The following is a 21,315-nucleotide window of genomic DNA, read 5'->3' on the forward strand; positions in this document are numbered from 1 at the left end:
GCAAGCTAAAAGCAAAATGTTTTCTATCTTCAGGAAACAAAGGAATAGTGAAAAAACAATCTTTTAAATCTATAACTAAAAGATGATAATTGTGTGGTATGGCTGTTGGAGAGGGTAGGCCTGGTTGAAGAGCTCCCGTTATTAGCATAGTTTTATTAACAGCTCTTAGATCCTGTAATAATCTATATTTTCCAGATTTTTTCTTGATAATAAAAATAGGAGTATTCCAAGGACTACTGGAAATTTCTAAATGCCCTAATTGTTCCAGTACTAATTGTTCTGCAGCTTCTAATTTCTCCTTTGTGAGGGGCCACTGGTCCACCCATACAGGGTCATCAGTCAGCCAAGTAATTGGATCAGCAGTGAGTGGAGGAGAATCCAAGGCTCCTAAGAAAAACCCAGACCTAGTCTATCATTTTTTATTATCACATCAATAGGATAGACAGTTCCTTGTTGATTTGTTCCCAGCCCTTTTGTGGGAAGAAATCCTTGATCCAACATCATATGAGAGACTTGAAAGTTTGGACTATAAAGTAATACTCCCATTTCTTTTAATATATCTCGGCCCCAGAGGTTTAAAGGCAGCCCAGGCAAAACATAAGGCTGGAAGTATCCTGAATGGCCCTCACTATCTTGCCATAATAAAAACTGACTACTTTGCATAGGAGAAGAGCTTTGTCCTATTACGTGAAGTTCTGTAATAGTAGGACTAATGGGCCAATGTTTAGGCCAGTGTATCTGCGTCATAACAGAGACATCAGCTCCAGTGTCTAACAAACCTGAAAAAACCTTTCCATTAATGGTTCATTTCATTTCTGGACGTTCTTTCCCTATCTTCTGAATCCAGTAGGCAGCATTAGACGATCCAAAAGCCTTTGTTTCTCTCTTTTGATGTTGTCAAATTTGTCCATGAGGTACAAAGGGCAAAAGTAGCAATTGTGCAATTTTAGCACCAGGAGAAATAGTTATTATATTTTTAATAGTTTGTGCCATGACTTTTATTTCTCCTTCGTAGTCAGAATCTGTGACTCCTGGCATAATAGTTAAACCTTTCATGGTGACACTACTTCTTCCCAATAATAGTCCCATCAAACCCTTGGGTAAAGGTCCACAGATGCCCGTAGAGAGGGCCTGAGGACCCATTTCAGGAGTTAATACATATCGGGCGGAGGTACTGAGCTCCAGTCCTGCGCTTCCTGGTGTTGCTCTGGAGAGCGAGGATATTGTATGTTTTTGTTTTTGGTTAATGTCTGATTGATAATTTGAGGAGGATACACAGACATTGCCCTTATTATTTGTTGGGGCCGGGGAAGGCCCCGGGAGGAGTTCCCCGACAGTGGTGGCCCATCCTTGTGGGCCACTGAGCAACCATCTTGTGCCCAATGTTTTCCCCTGTTGCATTTAGGGCATAAACCAGGGATTTTCTGACCATCTGGAGGTTTTTGAGTAGGGAAGGAAGGACTAGGGTTAGAATTAAAAGATCTACATTCTCTAGCAAAATGACCTGCCTTTCCGCATTTAAAACAAGTCTTTGTTTTCTTTTGACTGTTTTTAAACCCCACTTTAGTTAATGCTGCAGCCACAGCAGCACCCTGTATGTAAGTAGGCCCAATGTCTGCACAAAGGCGAATATAATCCTCCAATGTTCCCCGTTTTCTCCAAGGTCGAATCGCAGCCTGACATGCATTATTAGCATTCTCAAAAGCAAGCTGCTTAACTACAATTGTACCAGTGAGTCCGTCCACAATGAGTCTCCCCACCGCCTGTGACAATCTATCTACAAAATCAGCATATGGTTCATCAGGTCCCTGTCTAATTGTTGAAAGATCCTCAGTTTTGTGTGTAGAAGGTCATTTCCTCCAGGCTTGTAATGCCAAATGATTTATTTGAGGATAAGCAACAAAGGGATAAGTTAATTGATCTTGTAAAGAAAGATATTGTCCTTCCCCAATCAGCATATGATAATCAACTGGAATATTACGGGCAGCATTCTTTTCTGCTTGTTCAGCAGCCCGTTCATAAAAATCAAACTTCCATATTAAATAATCTCCACCATTTAAACAAGCTCGTGCAATAGACTTCCAATCGGCGGGGGGGAAGAGCTTCTCCTGTCAACCATAGCAGTAGTAAAAGGAGCAGTGGGCCCATATTGAGCACAGGCAGATTTTCAATCTTTCAAAACTTTAAAAGGGAGAGACTGATGCTCCTTAGTAGCTTGTTGAGGATTATTAGAATCAGGTCTTTCTATGACGGGACAACGGAAAATAGGATCTTCTCCTCGTTTTATTGCTCCTTGTACGGCGCGCTGCAAGGGACTGAGCATTTTTACAGATGTAGATTTTTGAGGAAGACAGTCCTTATTAACCTGCAGCTTTTTCACTGACTTATCTATCATAGCCATTAGAAAATCATCCTCAGGATATTTCTCTCTTTTATGTTTAAAAGCCTCATCTGTTAAGTCCAAATGTTCCTTTTCATCTAAAATATTTAAATTAATTAGCTCTTTCGGTTTAGGAAGTGGCGACACAGTAGCTGATAATACAGTCTCTCCTTCTGTCAGAGGCTTATGTTTTTCTGACTTTACATTCAAATCAACACTATCATGAGAAGAATCTAAACATATTTTTATCAGAGTCCACAAACTATATGTAACAACAGGAGTATGAGTAGGCCCTCGAGACTCATAATAATTTTTTAAATCTTCTCCAACTTTCTGCCAGATTTCTATGTCAACAGAGCTGCCATCAGGAAACCAGGGAGATACACCATGGATATGCTGTAAAAATTCAGTCAACCGTGAGGTAGAAACTTTATTACCCCGAGCTTTAAGCATCGAAAGTAAAACCTGAGCAAATAATTCACACTCCTTTGAGCCCTTCTGCCCCATCTTATTTTACTTCTGACTATTGCCTTATGCCTCTATTAGTTTCACTTTTACTGGTGGCCACACATATTTTGCATAAGGGTTCTCTTACCTGCACTTCCTTTTTCTTTTAATTGCCTTCACGCTTCAGGTCCCTGTTCGAGTGCCACTTGCCGCGGACCAGCCGGAGTAAGAGGATCTCACCGCCCAGGGTCAGAAGGGAAGGGGTAAGGAACTGAAGTAGCACCGACGGATGGGGTCAGAAGGACCAAGACAACTGATGGTTGCAAGGCAAATTTTATTATGCTACAGTTGCAGATTATATAGACTAGAAATCGGAAGGTGGCCAGATGGTGGTTTACATTATCTACAGACTGTCTCGGCTCAAGGTTAAATTCCCTGGGAGAAAACCCATAAAACCAGAAGCATCAAAAATAACCTGCATGTGCAGGGGGGAGACAGCTTTGTTTGTCTCATTTTACATTCTTTCTGATCTCTGGGCCCTGGTGATTTATCTCCCATGGAATGGAACAAGGAGGGGAACAAGTAGGGACAGTCCCTTCGAGCAGCGGCCGCATGCCTGGCATGTCCTTACCTGCTCTCAGGGCTGACCGCTTCCCAAACATATGTTGCCTTGTTTAAGCCTCAAGCCCTCGATCCTTTGTTGAAATACAATAATTTCATTCCTATGGTTTTCAGTACCAAAAACTCAGCCTCCAGGAGGGCTAAAGTCTAATTTGTACTCCAAACCAAGTAGCAGTGCAGTTCGCTACTACTGAGGCTGAATCCATAAAGACTTCAAGACCACGTCCAGAAGACAAGTTATTATATATAATACCCTAGAAGGTCTGAAACATAATTATCATATACATAGCTGGTCCTTCAGAGCTTTTTACCTATAACATGTTTTTTGATGAAAGTTATTTAATGTACTGGAGATAACTGTGACTTACTGATCAAATATTTGAATACTTATACTTACCTGGGATTTCATTTCTGCTGAAAGAAAAAGGAAGGACAGGACCCACTAAAAAAAAAACAAACTTTAGCAATGAAAGTAAAAATCTTAACACACACTATCACTTTTGGAAGCAGCATAGAGGGGCAGTCAACGGTAAAACACTGGTGAAATAGGTCAAAACTCTAGGCCAAAAATCCATTATTATTATCATCAGTGACAGTACCACAACTGTGCCCTTCAGAATTAATAATCGCTCCTAAGAAACTTCATTTGGCATCAGAAGATGTGTTTAAGAGAAACACTCTGGGAGGTTTTGAATCAGACTTGGTTTTTTGTTCGCCAAGTTACAGGAGAATTTTTAAAGTGGGGGGAAGGGAAGAAGGAAACGGACCAGGAAAAGAATTTAAGCCATCATCTATAAACCAACAAAGCACTGATAGTTCCAAACATTATGTCACAAACTAAAATGACTGATGTAGGCTCAAGTGGTTTATAAAACCTATAAAAAGACTACAGCAGCAAAGTCCCCATTTATCTGTAGAGTTCAGAAACTAAAACAAGGAATATTTTAGCTTAAAACCTTATCTCAAGAGAATCATATACACTTCACATGAATAAAAATACCTGAAACCAAACATTTTTAAAAGCTCCAATACCCAAAATATAAAGAAAAATATTAATCCAGAAGACTCAATCGATCCATGATAATCACAAAACGGCTGGGCAATCTCTATCTCCCTTCCACACTAACCATCCATCCCATGGAAGACCAAGGGAGATCAGACCTTCCAGACTTACCTTCCAGACCTTCTAGACACCTGGCTGCTGCAAAATTCTATGGAGACTCCTTGTGGAACAGCAGTTTCCCATCTCTTGTGTCTCTCCCTATCACGATCATGATCATGCAGGAAGCAAGTCTGGCTGTGCTATTTCTTATCATTGTCTGTCACCCATCTGCAACATGGTATTGTACGGATAAGGAAAAAGTAGTTCCCTTTCCCCCAGAAGGTTGAGGCTCAGGTACAGGGTAATTCTCCTGTGCACACGGTCATTATTTAGGCCGATTCAGTGACTTCAACAGGCTTAATCATGTGATCAGGTTTGTTGCCAGCTGCGTAATGCTCCCACATCTGTAGATAGAGCCGCTCTAGGTCCATTGTGTATCGTTTGGTGTTGAACAGAGGGCTAGATGTTCTCTGCTTCCAGACTTTGCCACGAATTTTCTTCAGGTATTCTAGATCAGTTCCCAGTTTCACAGCTATGTCTTCATATTCTTGACTATTTTTAGCAATAAGCTCAAGACAGCCTAAACAAGTGAGCTGGGAAGCTGCAACTCGGGAAGCAAGAGTCTCTCCTGGCATAGTCACCATGGGTGTCCCTGACCAAAGGACATCCATCCCTGTGGTGTGTCCATTACAGAGTGGAGTGTCCAAGCAGACATCAGCCAGCTGGCCTCGCCGAACATGTTCCTCTTTAGGAGCAACAGGTGAGAAAATGATACGGTTCTGGGGAAGGCCCATATTTTGTGCGTACTGTTGCATATTAGGTTCTCCTACTGCTGGAAAACGCAACAGCCACAGTACACTATTGGGAACACGCTTCAGAATATTTGCCCACATCTGCAAAGTAGATGGGTCAATTTTATATAACTGATTGAAGTTACAGTACACAATGGCATCTTCCGGTAACCCGTACTGAGAACGTGTGGTTACAATAATGGTACGGGGAACCTCCTCTCCAGTGGCGGCCTTAATGTTGATCTGGGTAGTTGCCAGTCCATTGCTAAGACTGAATCCATTAATTGTTATCTGAATTTGTCCTCTGTTAATCATTTCAATAACTGCCTCTGCAGTAGTATTCATAGGAATGACAGGCATATTAAGAGCTGTATTACTGCTGTCTGCGGTGTCTCCTCCATCAGGACATTTCATCTTGACAATTTGCACATCTGGGAGACTATCAAGAAATGCTTTGAGGTCGATGCCATTCAGCACAATCCGATTGTCATAAATGTGCCCATTGGACTTAAAATCGATGACTGCTTTCTTCTTCAGGTGGGGGAACATATTGGCATGATCACCAATAAAGAAAGTATGGGGCATATAAGCCAGTTTCTCAGAATACTGCTCAGCAACTTCAGCAGGTGAAGTTTCCTGATCAGTGATGATATAATCCATGAAAAGCACGCCACTGGTCCCAGGGTAGCCCAGCCACATTGCCTGAATAGGAGCTGGCCTGAGAGCAAAGAGTTCATTTCGAGCACCCCTGGTATAACCATTCATATTTACAAGGATGTGTATACCATCTTGATGGATGCGATCAGCTGCTTTCCCATTGCATGGAATCTGAGAAAGATCAATGAAATGATGGGCTTCTGCCATCACCTTCGCTCGGAAGTTTGTGCCATCATCTGGGCTCAGGGCATAACAGAAGACCTCAAATTTATCAGGATTGTGCGTGCCTGGAATAGACTGCATAAGATGAGAAGTAGGATGATTCCCAAAGTCAGAACTCACGTATCCTACACGCAGTCGACCATCACTGAGCTTCAAGTCTTTTGGATGTTCGTACGGTGGTTTATGAAGGACACTGATCTCGTCCAAGCAGAGGTTCCCATGGCTCTCAGCAATAGCCTTCCTGAAGCCATGAGAAAGAGGATAGAGCATACTATGATGAGGCTGCACAGAAGGCAACCTATTCTTCTCCAGCTGGTCAGCCACAATGCTGACCAACTTCTTCATTCGCTCATCATAGTCTGTCCAATCACAGACAATCTGCAGGCAATGAGCCAAATCACAATAAGCGTCAGGAAAGTCAGGTTCAAGCTTCAGAGCAGTGCGATAAGAAGCAATTGCTTCTGGAATATTCCCTGAATACTTGTGAATGGAAGCCAGATTGCTGTGGGCATCCGCAAGTGCAGGGTTAATCTGAATGGCACGAGTATAACACTGCAAGGCTCCCTGAACATCCTGCATCTCCTTTAGAGTGTTTCCCATGTTACAGTAGGCGTCAGCAAAGGTAGGACTGATTCGAACAGCCTCCTTATAATGCATCAGAGCTTCCTGCAGTTTTCCCTGCTGCTCCAATACACTTGCTAAATTTGAATGGGCAACAGCAAACTCTGGGAAGACTTCTAATGCTTTACGATACAAGCGAACTGCCTCTTCAATGTTTCCCTGGTCTCCTTTGATATTGGCCAGGTTATTCAGAGAGTCTGCATGGGTGGGGCACAGCCGCAGAGCTGTATTATAACAATCTTCTGCTTCGGCAACACGGCCCTTCTCTTCCAGAGCGTTGGCTAGGTTGCAGTAAGCATCAGGGAAATGTGGTTGCAATTCAATAGCTCGCCTGTAGGTGTCTATTGCCAGATCCATCAGGCCTTGCTCATAGTATACACAAGCCAGGTTGGCACGTACCACTGCATGATTTGGGCTCAAGCTTAGGGCACAAAGGTAAGCTGCCACAGCTCTGTCAAAAATCCGTGCCTCTTTCAAGACATTTCCTAAATTGATATAAGCATCCAGAAAATTGGGGTCAAGGGTGACAGCCTTTTCAAAGTGATGAATTGCAAGCCAAATCTCCCCTTGTGCATTGAAAACACAGCCAAGATTACTCCAAGCTACTGCAAAGTTCGGTTGCGTCTCCACTGCTTTCAAATAACATGCCTTGGCTCCTTCCAAGCGACCCAGGGCTTTGAGCAGGTTCCCCAGGTCACTGCGAACACAGTACAAATCAGGATTGCACTGAAGAGCAGAGACGTAAGCTTGTACTGCCCCTTGCATGTCGCCTGCTGCTACCAAAGCGGCTGCCAGGTTAACATAACCGTCGATGAAATCTGGCTTGAGATGCAATGCATGCCGGTAATGCTCCATTGCTTCCTGCAACTGCCCTCTTTCCTTGTACACATTCCCCAAATTCGAATAGGCTTCTGCCAGAAGAGGGTTCTGTTTAATTGCCAGAGTACTAAAGTGGGCAGATCTGTCCAGCCTTCGACACTGGAAGTGTAGAGATGAAAGTAATAAAAGTACTCCAGTATTGTCAGGCTCTTGTCTCCACAGCTGCATGCAGCGTCTCTCAGCTGCCTCAAAATCTCCTGCCTGATATTCTCGATGTGCCAACTCAGCTAACCCTTGGAAGGAAAGCATACGTTTCGTTGGTTCTGTGCTGTCGGCCACGTTGCCCACAGAAGACGCCATCTGGAGCTTCTGGAGAGAGTGAGAAAAGGGGGTAATTGAGTCCCGCTGCCGCCACTACTGGCAAGAATGTTTCCAGAGGTAGCAAATACGAGGGCAGCAGCCGTACCACTGCTTTGGCAGGCTTAAGCAGCGGCAACGGTTACAGGCACCGAACCTTAGGAACTCTGGTTGGCCATCTACCTCTCACGCTCTTGAAATCTTAATTCTTAACCCTGCCCTCTTCCACCATTTTTCTCCTAATCAGGGAATAAAAATTACCTATACACTTGCCTTAGAAGAAATCAAAAGTCAGTAGTCCAAACACTTTTTAAATTTTTGTTTTCTGTCCAGTTGGAAAGGAAATACATGATTGACTTTACTTCATCATTCATGTAGTCAATGTGGAAAACATTAGGGCCGTGTATTTCAATACAGTAAGATCAGAAAATTTTAAATTGGCCTTCCCAAACCACTAATAAGTAACCAACGTTGTATATAATGCTCAAATCTTAGAGACTGAGTTTGATATTTCAAAAGTTCTGAAAGGATTAGCTAATTTCTCCTCATCATATTTCTCATGCCTCAAACCCGAGTATTACTTTTTTAAAAATAAATCTATTTATCTTTATTTATTTTTATTTTGGCTGCATTGGGTCTTCAATGCTGCGTGCAGACTTTCTCTAGTTGCGGCGAGCGGGGGCTACTCTTTGTTGCGGTGCCCGGGCTTCTCATCACAGCGGCTTCTAGTGTTGTTCCACAACTCTATGGGTTCCTTTTTAGGTCCTATGAAGAACCCTAGGAATTAGTTCATGGAATTATAAGTTTTTGCAAACTTGTCAAAAGTGAGATATTTTAACTTCCATCAGGTAAGACCAGCGTCTCTTTCTTTGCCAATTTTCCTTCTATCATATTCCGCTATGTTGGATCATATTGGAATGGCCACAGGCTTTTTTGAAATCTGGCTAAGGAGATTTTCTTTTTTCTGTGGTACGCGGGCCTCTCACTGTTGTGGCCTCTCCCGTTGTGGAGCACAGGCTCTGGACGCACAGGCTCAGCGGCCATGGCTCACGGGCCTAGCCGCTCCGCGGCATGTGGGATCTTCCCGGACCGGGACACGAACCCGTGTCCCCTGCGTCGGCAGGTGGACTCTCAACCGCTGCGCCACCAGGGAAGCCCTAAGGAGATGTTTTAAGTGAGGCTATTATGTGATTTTCAGACACCGCCGTATGTAATTGACTATATACTATCCCATTACAGGAATAACTTCCAGTACTCATACTGACTACTCTACTCACTTAACCTAGCACAAGACACAGAAGCATAAGGACAAAAACCACCTTACAATATAGCCATATCTTGCACTTCACAGCTCTCAAAGCATGTGCGTTTGAAGAAGAAAAAAACAACTGAAAAGTACAAAACCAGAAGCTATTCTGTGGAAAATTATTTCAATCATCAGGCATGTGAAAAATAAGTCAAAGATTCAGTTCTCATCAATGCTTAGTCAAAACGGAAATTTTCTTCTGTCAGGAATATACTCCAGGGGCTTCCCCGATGGCGCAGTGGTTAAGAAGCCACCTGCCAATGCAGGGGACAAGGGTTCGAGCCCTGGTCCGGGAAGATCCCACATGCCACGGAGCAACTAAGCCGGTGTGCCACAACTACGGAACCTGCGCTCTAGAGCCCGTGAGCCACGACTATTGAGCCTGCGAGCCACAACTACTGAAGCCTCCGTGCCTAGCGCCCGTGCTCTGCAACAAGAGAAGCCACCGCAGTGAGAAGCCTGTGCACCGCAACGAAGAGTGGCCCCCAGTCCCTGCAAGTAGAGAAAGCCTGCGCACAGCAACGAAGACCCAACACAGCCAAAAATAAATAAATAAATGAATATACTCCATCAACAATGTGTGTAATGGAATGGTGTATTTTATCAGAATCCCTGTAATGCACAGACCTATAGCAGTACTGAAATCAGTAATGCATTTATAATAGTAAATACTTATGAGGAAGTAATCCATAGAGGTTTTCTCAAAGTTAACAATGAAAATTAATGTGACATTATCAATAATAAATTGTGAAGCTGAAATAAACTTTTCTAAACTATTCATAACTAGAAGCAAATTCTAATCAACCATGTTACAAGAAATCTATGTCTAAAAACTGCAAAGTTTATTTCTTAAAATTTTATTTCGAAAATACATAAACTGTCGTATGAGGAGGCAGTTAAAGAATATATAGCTAAAAGAGTGGGGGAAAAGTTTTATAGAGACACATCTGGCAGTAGTTAATTTTTAAATGTCATTTTTCTAGATTTTGTGACACCTATAGTATTGATATTTGAAAGCATTTAAAAAATTGTAATTTGAAGATTTGCTACTTCCAGGTAGAATAAAATATTTTGAAGCAAAACAACGTTTCCACTGAGAAAAACAGAAAAAGCCAAATGAAATAGCCAGCGTTCAATCAAAAAGTTCTAGACAAACCAAGAGATAGAATCATATGGCTAAAATTCTAAGAAAAGAACAGATAATACAAAAATATTTATATAAGATATTGTGTATCTTTATCAGGAAAAGTCTTGATCAAGAAAAGACTTCAAAATCATCAGAATTAATATTATATTTTATTTATTTGTATGTTATATTTACATATAGATATTTATATATTTATATAAAGAACTTAAAGATAAAGCCCTAGTTAAGGCAGTGACAATAGCAGTAGCAGTGGGAGTGAAAAGAAATGGTTATATTCAAGCATATTTTGTCAGGAAAAGTCCAAGATCAAATGTCTGACTGCATACATGGGATGGATAGACGGAGTGGGAAAAATCAAAGTTAACTATAGAGGTTCTAGTGAAGATGGGGTTGCCGTCACCCAACCCAAGGGGCTGCGATCATCCCCAAGGTCTAGGAGACTCAAAGGGAAGGTCATGGTCAGAGGCGAAGTTAATTGGTGGGAAAATAAGACTCCCAGTCTCTCCATCTCCTTATACCAGTTTTTTTTTTAAACATCTTCATTGGAGTATAATTGCTTTACAATGGTGTGTTAGTTTCTGCTTTATAACAAAGTAAATCAGTTATACATATGTCCCCATATCTCCTCCCTCTTGCCTCTCCCTCCCTCCCACCCTCCCTATCCCACCCCTCTAGGTGGTCACAAAGCACCGAGCGCATCTCCCTGTGCTATGCGGCTGCTTCCCACTAGCTATCTCTTCCTTATACCAGTTTTGTTTTTCTGCTCATATACGTAGCAGCATTTCATTCAAGGGGAAAGTCATTGATCTGACTGGTCAAATTAAACAACATAGTTCAAGGCACATTTACAGTGGTTAGTTCCTCCACAATTTAGAAAGTCACATTCACAATTTCCCTCTTCCTATGCCGCGGAACACATTGGCCATTCCTCCAAAGTTTCCACTCCACAGAGTGGACCAGAGATGACGTTAGCCCAGAACTGAGAGCTTGGCATGAGATGGTGTCAGCCCCACGTAGAGCTCTGGCATAAGTTATAACCCAACCCAGGTCTACAGAGAGCTCTGCATGGAATCCTGGGAGTAAACTCAGCCATAATAATGTGATTCTGTTTTTCATTTGCTTTCCTTCCTTGCTTCACTTTCCCTGGCCACTCTGACAAACAAACTTTCAGGCATTCCTGGGCCACTCACTAACTTTATTCCATTTAATGTCATCCAGATTCCCAAGAAAATTACTAACTATAAGGAGGGAAATTTGGAACATGGTGAGTTTTAGATGCCTGAAATATACAGGTCATTGAATCCAGTTAAGTAGCAAATTATCTCGATCTCAAACATGCCAGTAGAATAGCAGACTAAGCTCAGTTTAATGTACTCTTACTGGAGACACATATAAATTCTGGGTCAATTTTGAACAAGTTAAAAGCACCTAGCTGAGATTAAAAGAAAGAAAGGAACACCTGCATGTTTCAGAAAGTAACAGAGAAATTAAATCCAGAGAAAGAAGAGCGGACTGATGTCTGTGGGTTCCGTTCCTTAGTATAGGCCTTATGTAAATAGGGGCTGGAGCTAGAAATCTAACATTACCTTGAGGCCAGGAATTTAGACTCAGGATGGAACAATACTGAGAAGTTGGTACAGATATCCTACAGAAATTTCATGAGGAACTGCTTAGTCCATTAAGAGGGCCAAGGGCGGTGGTGAGGAAGATTGATATCTCTTGAAAACCTTCAGCTACAGAAAACATCAACACCTCTGAAAAGTAGGCCTGTCCTTCCCAGCATTGTGATGGCCAGGTTGTCACTAACCTGTAAGGCCCTGTATGAATCAGAAACTGCAAGGAGAGTAATTCAAAGAAAAACAGATGCAGGATGGGTGTGGCAATAAATCCTAGGACCCTATCAGAAACAAAATTAAAACCACTCTAAAGGGAAATTCTAACAAACCAGAGCAGAGAGTATCCTAACCAGAACAGAATAATAATTCTGAGGAAGTTACTTTAGTTATTTAAGTAATATTCAATGCATTTCCATGGCCAGGCCCTTTTGAAGAATTCTAAAACATATACGAACAATTCGTTTACATCTTATATATCCCACCATCCAGAGCAAAATTCACTTAAGTACTGTACTGGTGGAAATTGGGCAGCACTATGGAGACAATAAAAAGGTGTTTACCATCGAAAAACATCAAGGTAAGAAAGAGAATGTCTAATTTTTAATTATCCTGTGGTTTATTGAAATCTTTTGGAAACCCAAAATAGAGAAAACCTAGGAGGCAATGAAGACTTAAATCTTTAGAGATTTATCAACTCATCTATAAAAGCTTTATTAATCTCTTCTTTTAATATCATTCCTGAGAGGTATAAATGTGTCCAGTGATAGGGTTGAAGAAGCCTGAGAGAATTTCAATTGTTTACTATTCTTGGTCAGCTATTAAGACCATTCAGGAGCATCTTGATTTTCATGGCATCATCCAACACAAAGCAGGATATTTTACAGGAAGTCCTGGTCCACTTTTTGGCTTGCTTTTGTGTTTATGTTTTTGGTTTTCTCACATTGGGCGGTACATTAGGCTACCTATTGCACACTCCCTCATTCATGCATGCATTCATTCAAACAATATTTACTGAGTTGAGATATTTAATTAACACCCAATAAATGATGTTTAGATGAATGAATGCGCTTTTTATCAAAGTAAGTGTAAGTACTGAGAAAAATTACAGAATGTACGATCCCAGCCCCACAAAAGCGTATAATTGTGTTGAGGATATAACACATGCTGGTGAAATAACTAATATATCATATTGGACAGCTTCTAAGTTCAAAAAGGAGTTTTTATAAATAATCAGAGCCTAAGGAGGACAAAGAAGGGACAGTTCATTATGGGTTGAATCTATCAATAAATGTACATTTCAGATGAGATTTGAGATTGACCTTAAAGAAAGAAGAGGACTTAGATATATGAACAGAGAACAAAAAAGGCATGGTGATAGCATGTGCATAGATAGTGTGGCCAATATTTACGTTCTTCATTAAAGACAGTCAGAGATAACCCAAATGTAACTGTTTCCATGGGTCCATTCTCAGTATCCAAACAAAACGGCAAATCCTATCTTAGTAAAACTAATGAAAAACACAGTCTTTAACAAAGACATTGTGAAGGAAAGGGGGAGAGAAAGGCTTGCATCCCACACCACACAACAAAACTTATTTAATTATTTGTTTCATTTTCTCCCTCTGAAAATTTCCTCTCCCTCTCTCTGTACGTCTCTCTTCTCCCACATCTGGCCACACTCTACCAGCCACCTTTCCAGATCTTTCCACAACTCTCCATCCTAGTTTCATTATGCCACAAGTTGAACATCTCACAGGTCTCCAGGATGCATCCTCATCACTTATTCCACAAAGACAAACAAAGGACATTTCTCAGGATCACGTTTCTTGGAAGGAAGAGGTCACGAGGAGTGATTATAAATAATATAAGGTGGAGAGCAGTGACTTAAAATACCATTTTTTCCTCTTAGAATGTGAATACAGGGAACTTTGGGAAACTAGAACATCTAGAAAGGATTCATTGATAATTATTTATTTTCAATGAATAAAATAAAATGTAATAATATGGCTAAACTCTGACAGATTAACTTTTTCAAAAGTTGCTTTCACACACCTTCACTATTGGGATGTTTGATAAACACATCTTTCTTCTTTCTTTGCAGATACTGGCACCAAACTTTCAAACAATAAGAACCTTCCCGTAAGTCCCTTGCCAGGCAAGATTAAGGTATAACAATCCAAACAGATTTTTGAAGAAGATAACTGGTTGAAAGCACAGGAAAAGAGCTGGGTTTCTCTTTTTCAACAGTCACATAATGAGTAATGTGGCAATTGGTTTACAAAGTCTCTCTCCATGAGGGGCTAAGGTTAAGATTAGAACTTCTGAGGCCAGAAGAGCAAAATAACTACAACAACCCACATAGTTTCAAGAGCCGCCCTTTGGATGTGAGGGATTGATTTTTCCCACGCTTTTTTCAGCAACCCAACTGGTGTCTTTAGTAAATGACATAAGAGAATACAGTGTGGCCAAGAAGGCTTAGATTGCCTTAGCCCCAAGTCAGATATTCTCAAGTGACTGTCCACTCAAATGAAAAAGAGAGATTTACAAGAGGAAACTGGATACAACTGAGTGTACTTTTATTTCAACCCTTTACCTGAATGTTTTGTTTTGTTTTCAGTTCTCCACTGAAGTTGCCTACATTAATATATTTTTAAGAGCATTTCCTTAAGTTGAAGTATTCATTCAGTATATTCATTTACTATAATTGAGAAAAGCCAAATGACTTAGGCAAATTCATTTCTATATTGCCACAGCAGTGTATTGTGAACTAAATGACACCTGGCAGTTCTTTCCTCAGATACTAACTCAATTAGAAGGCAGAACAAGGATACCTACCCATTCAGGGAAGGAAAGGTCACTTAGCCTCTGCAGCTGTCTTAGGTCTCTTATCATCACAGTAACAAACTGAAGACTAAAAACCATACGATCACCTCAATAGATGCAGAAAAAGCTTTTGAAAAAATTCAATATCCATTCATGGTAAAAACTCTCCAGAAAGTGGGCATAGAGGGAACATACCTCAACATAATAAAGGCCATATATGACAAGCCCATAGCTAACATACTCAATGGTGAAAAGCTGAAAGCATTTCCCCTAAGATCAGGAACAAGACAAGGATGCCCACTCTCACCACTTTTATTGAACAGAGTTTTGGAAGTCCTAGCCACAGCAATCAGACAAGAACAAATAAATAAAAGGACTCCAAAATGGAAAGGAAAAAGTAAAACTGTCACTGTTTGCAGATGGCATGATACATAGAAAATCTGAAAGACACCATCAAAAACCTATTCGAGCTCAAACATGAACTTGGTAAATTTGCAGGATACAATAGATTTCTATATATAAATTTTGTATTTCTATACACTCACAGTGAACTATCAGAAAGAGAAATTAAGGAAACAATCCCATTTACAATCGCACAAAAATGAATAAAATACATAAGAATAAACCTGCCTAAGGAGGTAAAAGACCTGTACCCAGGAAACTATATGACACTCATAAAAGAAATGAAAGATGACACAAACAGCTGGAAAGATATACCATGGTCACGGATTGGAAGAATTAATATTGTTAAAATGACCATCATACCCAAGGAAATCTACGGATTCAATGCAGTCTGTATCAACATATCAAGGGCATTTTCCACAGACCTAGAACAAATAATTTTCAAGTTTGTATGGAAACACAAAAGATGCTGAATAGCTAAAACAGTCTTGAGAAAGAAGAACACAACTGGAGGAATCATGCTCCCTGGCTTCAGACTGTGCTACAAACCTACAGTAATCAAAACAGTATGGCACCGGCACAAAAACATCCATCACTGGAACAGAATAGAGAGCCCAGAAAGAAACCCATGCACTTATGGTCAATGAATCTATGACAAAGGAGGCAAGAATATGCAATGGAGAAAAGTCTGGGCTTCCTTAGGGATGGTTTCATCAATTAATTTGTTTTCTTAAATGGACCATACTTTTCCATGTCTTTGTATACCTTGTGAGTTTTTTGGTTGAACATTTGGCTTTCAAATATTATAATGTGGTGTCTATGGAAATCAGATTCTCCCACTTTCCCAGGGTTTTCTGGGCTTTTGATTGTTGAAGGCTGTAGTAGTCTGTTTGTTTAGGGACCTTTCCAAACTAGCTTTGCAATGACTGTAATGACTTTGACTTTCCAAAATAGCTTTGCAATGACTCCTTATCGTATGTAGGCACTGAAGTCTCTGTCCCTTTAGTTCATGTTTAGCTAATGTTTTGACAGAGATGTCCTTGAATTCCTGCACCTAAGACAAACAAAAACAAATATACACAAGCACATCCACATGCACACTCAAAACCACACACCTCTCCCCATTGTGCAGATTGCTGGATCACTCCTTCAACATTTAGCTGACCTGCACTGAGTTCAGGGCTCAGCCCATGGTGAAAGCTTACAGACTCCTCTGGTGTTTTCAGAACACGCATCTTATCTTGAGTATGCATGCGGCTTTCCTAATTTCTCTGGACACATGTGTACTTTTTGTATGTTCTAAGTTCCCAAAGAATCTCCCCCAACTTTTGCTCCTGCATCTTATGTGGTCTATTGTATTTCAATGCACAGTCTTCTGCCCCAGCCATCTGTGCTTTGTTAGTTCACCTTGCACTTTTTTTCAGCAATGACCGCTGCTTTTCCAGACTGTGTTCCAGGTTAGCTAAGACAGAGATAAGCATCTTGTGTCAGTCCTTCAGGTAGCTCCCAGACAGGTTACAACAGATACACATAATAATCTGAGAGTACGGTCTCTTCTGCTCCCTCCTGAAGCAGGATTGAGGGTCCCATACTACGAATGGTCTGCCGCTACTTTAAGACTATCACTGCATGAAGACTCCACCACTTTAAGACCATCTCTACACTAACAGTGGATGGGGCAAGGGCAAGTAAAAATGCCACAAAGCTTTCCTGCCATTTTCCAATTGCCTCTTCCCTGGTTCAGTATGTGTGTGGTTGCTGTAAATCTTTGGCTGATTTCAGGACTAAGAGAAACTCAAGGAACCCCACAACAAGAAACAGTATAATCAAACTCTCAGATGCCAAAAGACAGAGAAAGAATCTTTTCTCCCAAAGGAGAAAGAAAAAACAAATTTGTTACAAAGCAGGGATCCTCAAAAAGATTCATAGCTAATTTTCTATCTGAAACCACGGAAGCAAGAGGCCAGACATATTTAAAGTGCTGAAAGAAAGAAACTGTCCACCAAGAATTCTATATTTGGCCAAAATGGTTTCAAAACTTAGGGAGAAATTAACACATTCCCAGATGAACAAAGGCTGAGGCGTTTGTTTTACAACTTCCTAACACTGCCCTATGACAAATGCTAAATTGAACCTTCAGGTTGAAATGAAAGGACACTAGACAGCAACTCGAAGCTGTATAAAGAAATAGAAGTCTCCAGTAAAGATAAATACATGGGCAGATACTAAAGCCAGTATTGCGCTACTGGCTTGTAACCCTACTTTTTATTTCTTACATGATTGAAAAAACAAATGCATAAAATAATTATAAGTCCATGTTATTGGGCTCACAAAGTATAAAGGTGTAATTTGTGACAACAATAATGTAAAGAGGAGGAATGGAACTGTAGAGGAACAGAGTTTCTGTGTGCTATTGAAGTTGGTTTCCATTCAAATGATATTGGTTGAACTTTAGAAGGGTAAATGTAATCTTCTTGATAACCACAAAGAAAATATCAATAGACTATATGCAAAAAGAAATGAAAAAGGGATCAAGAGTTCACTACAAGAAAATCGGCAAACCACAGAAGAAGTCAGTAATGGAGTAAATAAGCGGCAAAAAATGCATAAGACATACAGAAAACAACCAGGAAACAGACAGAATTAAGTTCTTCCTCATCAGTAATTTTTGAAAAAGTAAGTGGATTAAGCTCTCCAATAAACATATACATATTGGCCAATGGACTTTAAAAACAACCATAATCCAAGTATATGCTGTCCGCAAAAAACTCACTTGATTACAAGAGACACAAGTTGGTTGAAAGTTAAAGCATAGAATAAAATATCCCATGCAAATAGTAACAAAAAGAAAGAAAGAGAGAGAGAGAAAAAGAAAGGAAGGAAGGAAGGAAGGAAGGAAGGAAGGAAGGAAGGAAGGAAGATAGATCTGGGATGGCTACGTTAATATCACACAAAATAAACTTTAAATCAAAAACTACCACAAGAGGAAAAGGAGGCCACTATATGTTGATAACAAGTTCAATCTATCAAGAAGATATAACAACTATAAACATATATGTACCAAACATCCCCCAAATATGTGAAGCAGACATTGACAGAATTGAAGGAAGAAATAGATAGTTCTAAAATAATAGTTGGAGATCAATACCTTGCTTTCAATAATGGATAACACATCTAGACAGAAGATCAGTAGAGAGGTAGGGGCACTGAATAACACATTTAACCAACTAAACCTAACAGCCATATATAGATCACTCCACTCAACAACAGCAGAATACACATTTTTCTCAAGTACACATGGAACATTCTCCAGGAAAGACCATATGTTACGCCACAATACAAGTACCAATACATTTTTAAGAAACTGAAATCATACAAAGTATCTTCTTTAACCACAGTGAAAGGAAGGTAGAAATCAATAACAGAACCATTGGTAGCCATTTCCCATCATGCCTGCCACACATGATATAAAGCAATGAAGGGAAAAACATAATTGACCATTTAGAAAAGTGGGAAAGAGGACATATCATTGACACAGAGTGTGTGCTGTTTCCCGTCGTCAGGGATAGAAATAAATTAGCATCAATTATTCATTAGTGTGTTAATTTCTTGGTCAATCATTGGGCAGCCAGTGTTTCTGCCTGATGGGAAGATTTCCTATACTCAGTGTTGAGTGCAGACAACCTTGAAAGGGACATTTAAAAGGATTATACTGTGATGGGCTTAGCAGTACCCTTCCTCCTATGCCAGTATTTAGGCTGGGGTATTTCCATGCAGTGTGTACAATCGTAGGCCCCAGGTCACCAGAATTTAGTTGGATTCGTTTTGTTAATACATTCCTTCAGTACTTTGTCTTTTATTTGACTGTTGCACTTACTTCATTCTTTATTATCACTGCGAAACAACTTTGTTTCCTGTTCAGATGCCAAAAAGTGGGTATCAATACCTCCTGAGTTTTACACATCACAGATCAGTTTTACATATCAGAGACAGAGACAGCAACTATTTCCAATGACTTTGAGACATACTTTGAACATGTGATTAACATGTTGAGTGTTGAAATGTGTGTCGAGCTCATTATACTTGCTCTAAAAGGTTTCAAACTGCAAAGATTTAAAACTCTTTATGTTTGAATAGTTTTCCTGTGCTGTCCCTTTGTGTCAGACTGTTAATGTGCAGTCTGGCACCTTCAAATAACGTGGCTTTGTAACCAATTATTTACATGTTGTTTTATTCACAATCTTTTTTTTAAAAATAAATTTATTTATTATTTATTTTTGGCTGTGTTAGGTCTTTGTTGCTGCACATGGGCTTTCTCCAGTTGGGGCGAGTGGGGGCTACTCTACATTGTGGTATGCGGGCTCCTCATTGCTGTGGCTTCTCTCGTTGCAGAGCACGGGCTCTAGGCGCTGGGGTTTCAGTAGTTGTGGCACGCGGGCTTCAGTAGTTGTGGCTCATTGGCCCTAGAGCACAGGCTCAGTAGTTGTGGCGCACGGGCTTAGTTGCTCCGCGGCATGTGGGATCCTCCCAGACCAGGGCTCGAACCCATGTCCCCTGAACTGGCAGGCGGATTCCCAACCACTGTGCCACCAGGGAAGTCCCCACACAGAGAATCTTAAGGTCAAAACATACAACTCGATTAACTACACGTCCTCCTGTTCACATTTCCCTCATCTTTTCTTCATCTTCTGTCTATGTTTCCTTGGCCCTGTTTATATTAAGTGCTTTTGCCATTATATTTGATTGTCTGTATTCCGCTGAGATACCACAATGCTTTATGAGACACGGTAGGATATAAATGCATTTAAGTTATATATATATATATATATATAGTTTGCTTGAGTGCAGTGTTTTTTGTTTTCTGTACTGAATTCATTAGCATGGGTTGGTATAAAATTTAGCATAGGTCAATATGTAATTTGTAAACTAATAAGGTCTTAAAAGTGAGGAATTAAGTCTTTTAAATATAATTATTTATTGTAAAGAGCAGAATAGCATACATAAACAGGTACCTAAGGAAAACTTGTATTCTAATATGGAACTCTCATGAACACCGTTTTTTTTTTTTCTTCTAATGGTATGATAGTAGGCCATTTGATTATTTCTATTTTTATGGCTTTACCTTTAGAACAATGAAATATTCGTAAATTTTAAAAAGTATTTTTCTTTATTTGATGCGGGTGGGATACTGGAGAAATGAAAGGTCAAACACCTATTGAGGAATCCATACTTGTCTATATATTGTGTACTTTTATTTCAAGAACTGATTTAAAATTCCTAAAAGGATGCTATAATAAGTTATTATGCCATTTTACAGACTGAATTAAGTGAATTTCAGGGAGGTATGAAACTTGCCTAAGGCTATCCAGCTGCCAAGTGGTAGAAGTGAGAATTAAATCCACGTATACCTATCGCCAAAGTTTCTGCTCATCTCTTTACATCATCCACTTTTAATAGCCAATGCTTTCCTGCTTACAAATATGACTGAGGTTTCCAGACAGTCAACAGTCCTTTTTAATCAGATAGAAAAATTACTGTTGATTCTCTAAAGACATATTCCTTTTCCATTAAGTGACTTTAGTTGTTCAAATAATACTTCCAGACAGCAGTAATCATACAGTTGGAGACTAAGAACAGAACTCAGGGATGTGTCTAGCAGTCAGTAAAGACCAACTGGGCTCACTGATGATATTTACGGTCATTTCCTCTAGACTAACATAATCTTATTAATAAGACCATAATAATTCACAGTACTGCCCTTGCCTGATTGTTTGTTCTTCTCCCTCTATCACTCTCTCTTTCCCCATATTATTATTTTTTTTGGCAATTTTTGGTGAATTAAATTCAGGGATTAGTATTCAGGAGTACTCGTCACAAAAGCAGAGAATCTTAGCTCACACCAAAGGAAAAAAAGAGAAAGTATAAATTATATGAATACACACACATGTGCCAACTATATGTTGCACTTCTCCAAAATCTATTCAGTATCTGTACATTTACTGTA

The 21,315-nt window shown here is 40.1% G+C and overlaps 1 pseudogene; it reads right to left on the minus strand.

Moving 5' to 3' along the window:
• Window positions 1–4,649: 4,649 nt before the first annotated feature.
• LOC149749921 (UDP-N-acetylglucosamine--peptide N-acetylglucosaminyltransferase 110 kDa subunit pseudogene) lies at window positions 4,650–8,520 on the minus strand (annotated as a pseudogene).
• Window positions 8,521–21,315: the final 12,795 nt, after the last annotated feature.

Source organism: Delphinapterus leucas, chromosome 3, assembly GCF_059928025.1.
Source record: "Delphinapterus leucas isolate spDelLeu-1000000601 "Yukka" chromosome 3, BTC_Dleu_Yukka2, whole genome shotgun sequence".
Classification (NCBI taxonomy): Eukaryota; Metazoa; Chordata; class Mammalia; order Artiodactyla; family Monodontidae; genus Delphinapterus; species Delphinapterus leucas.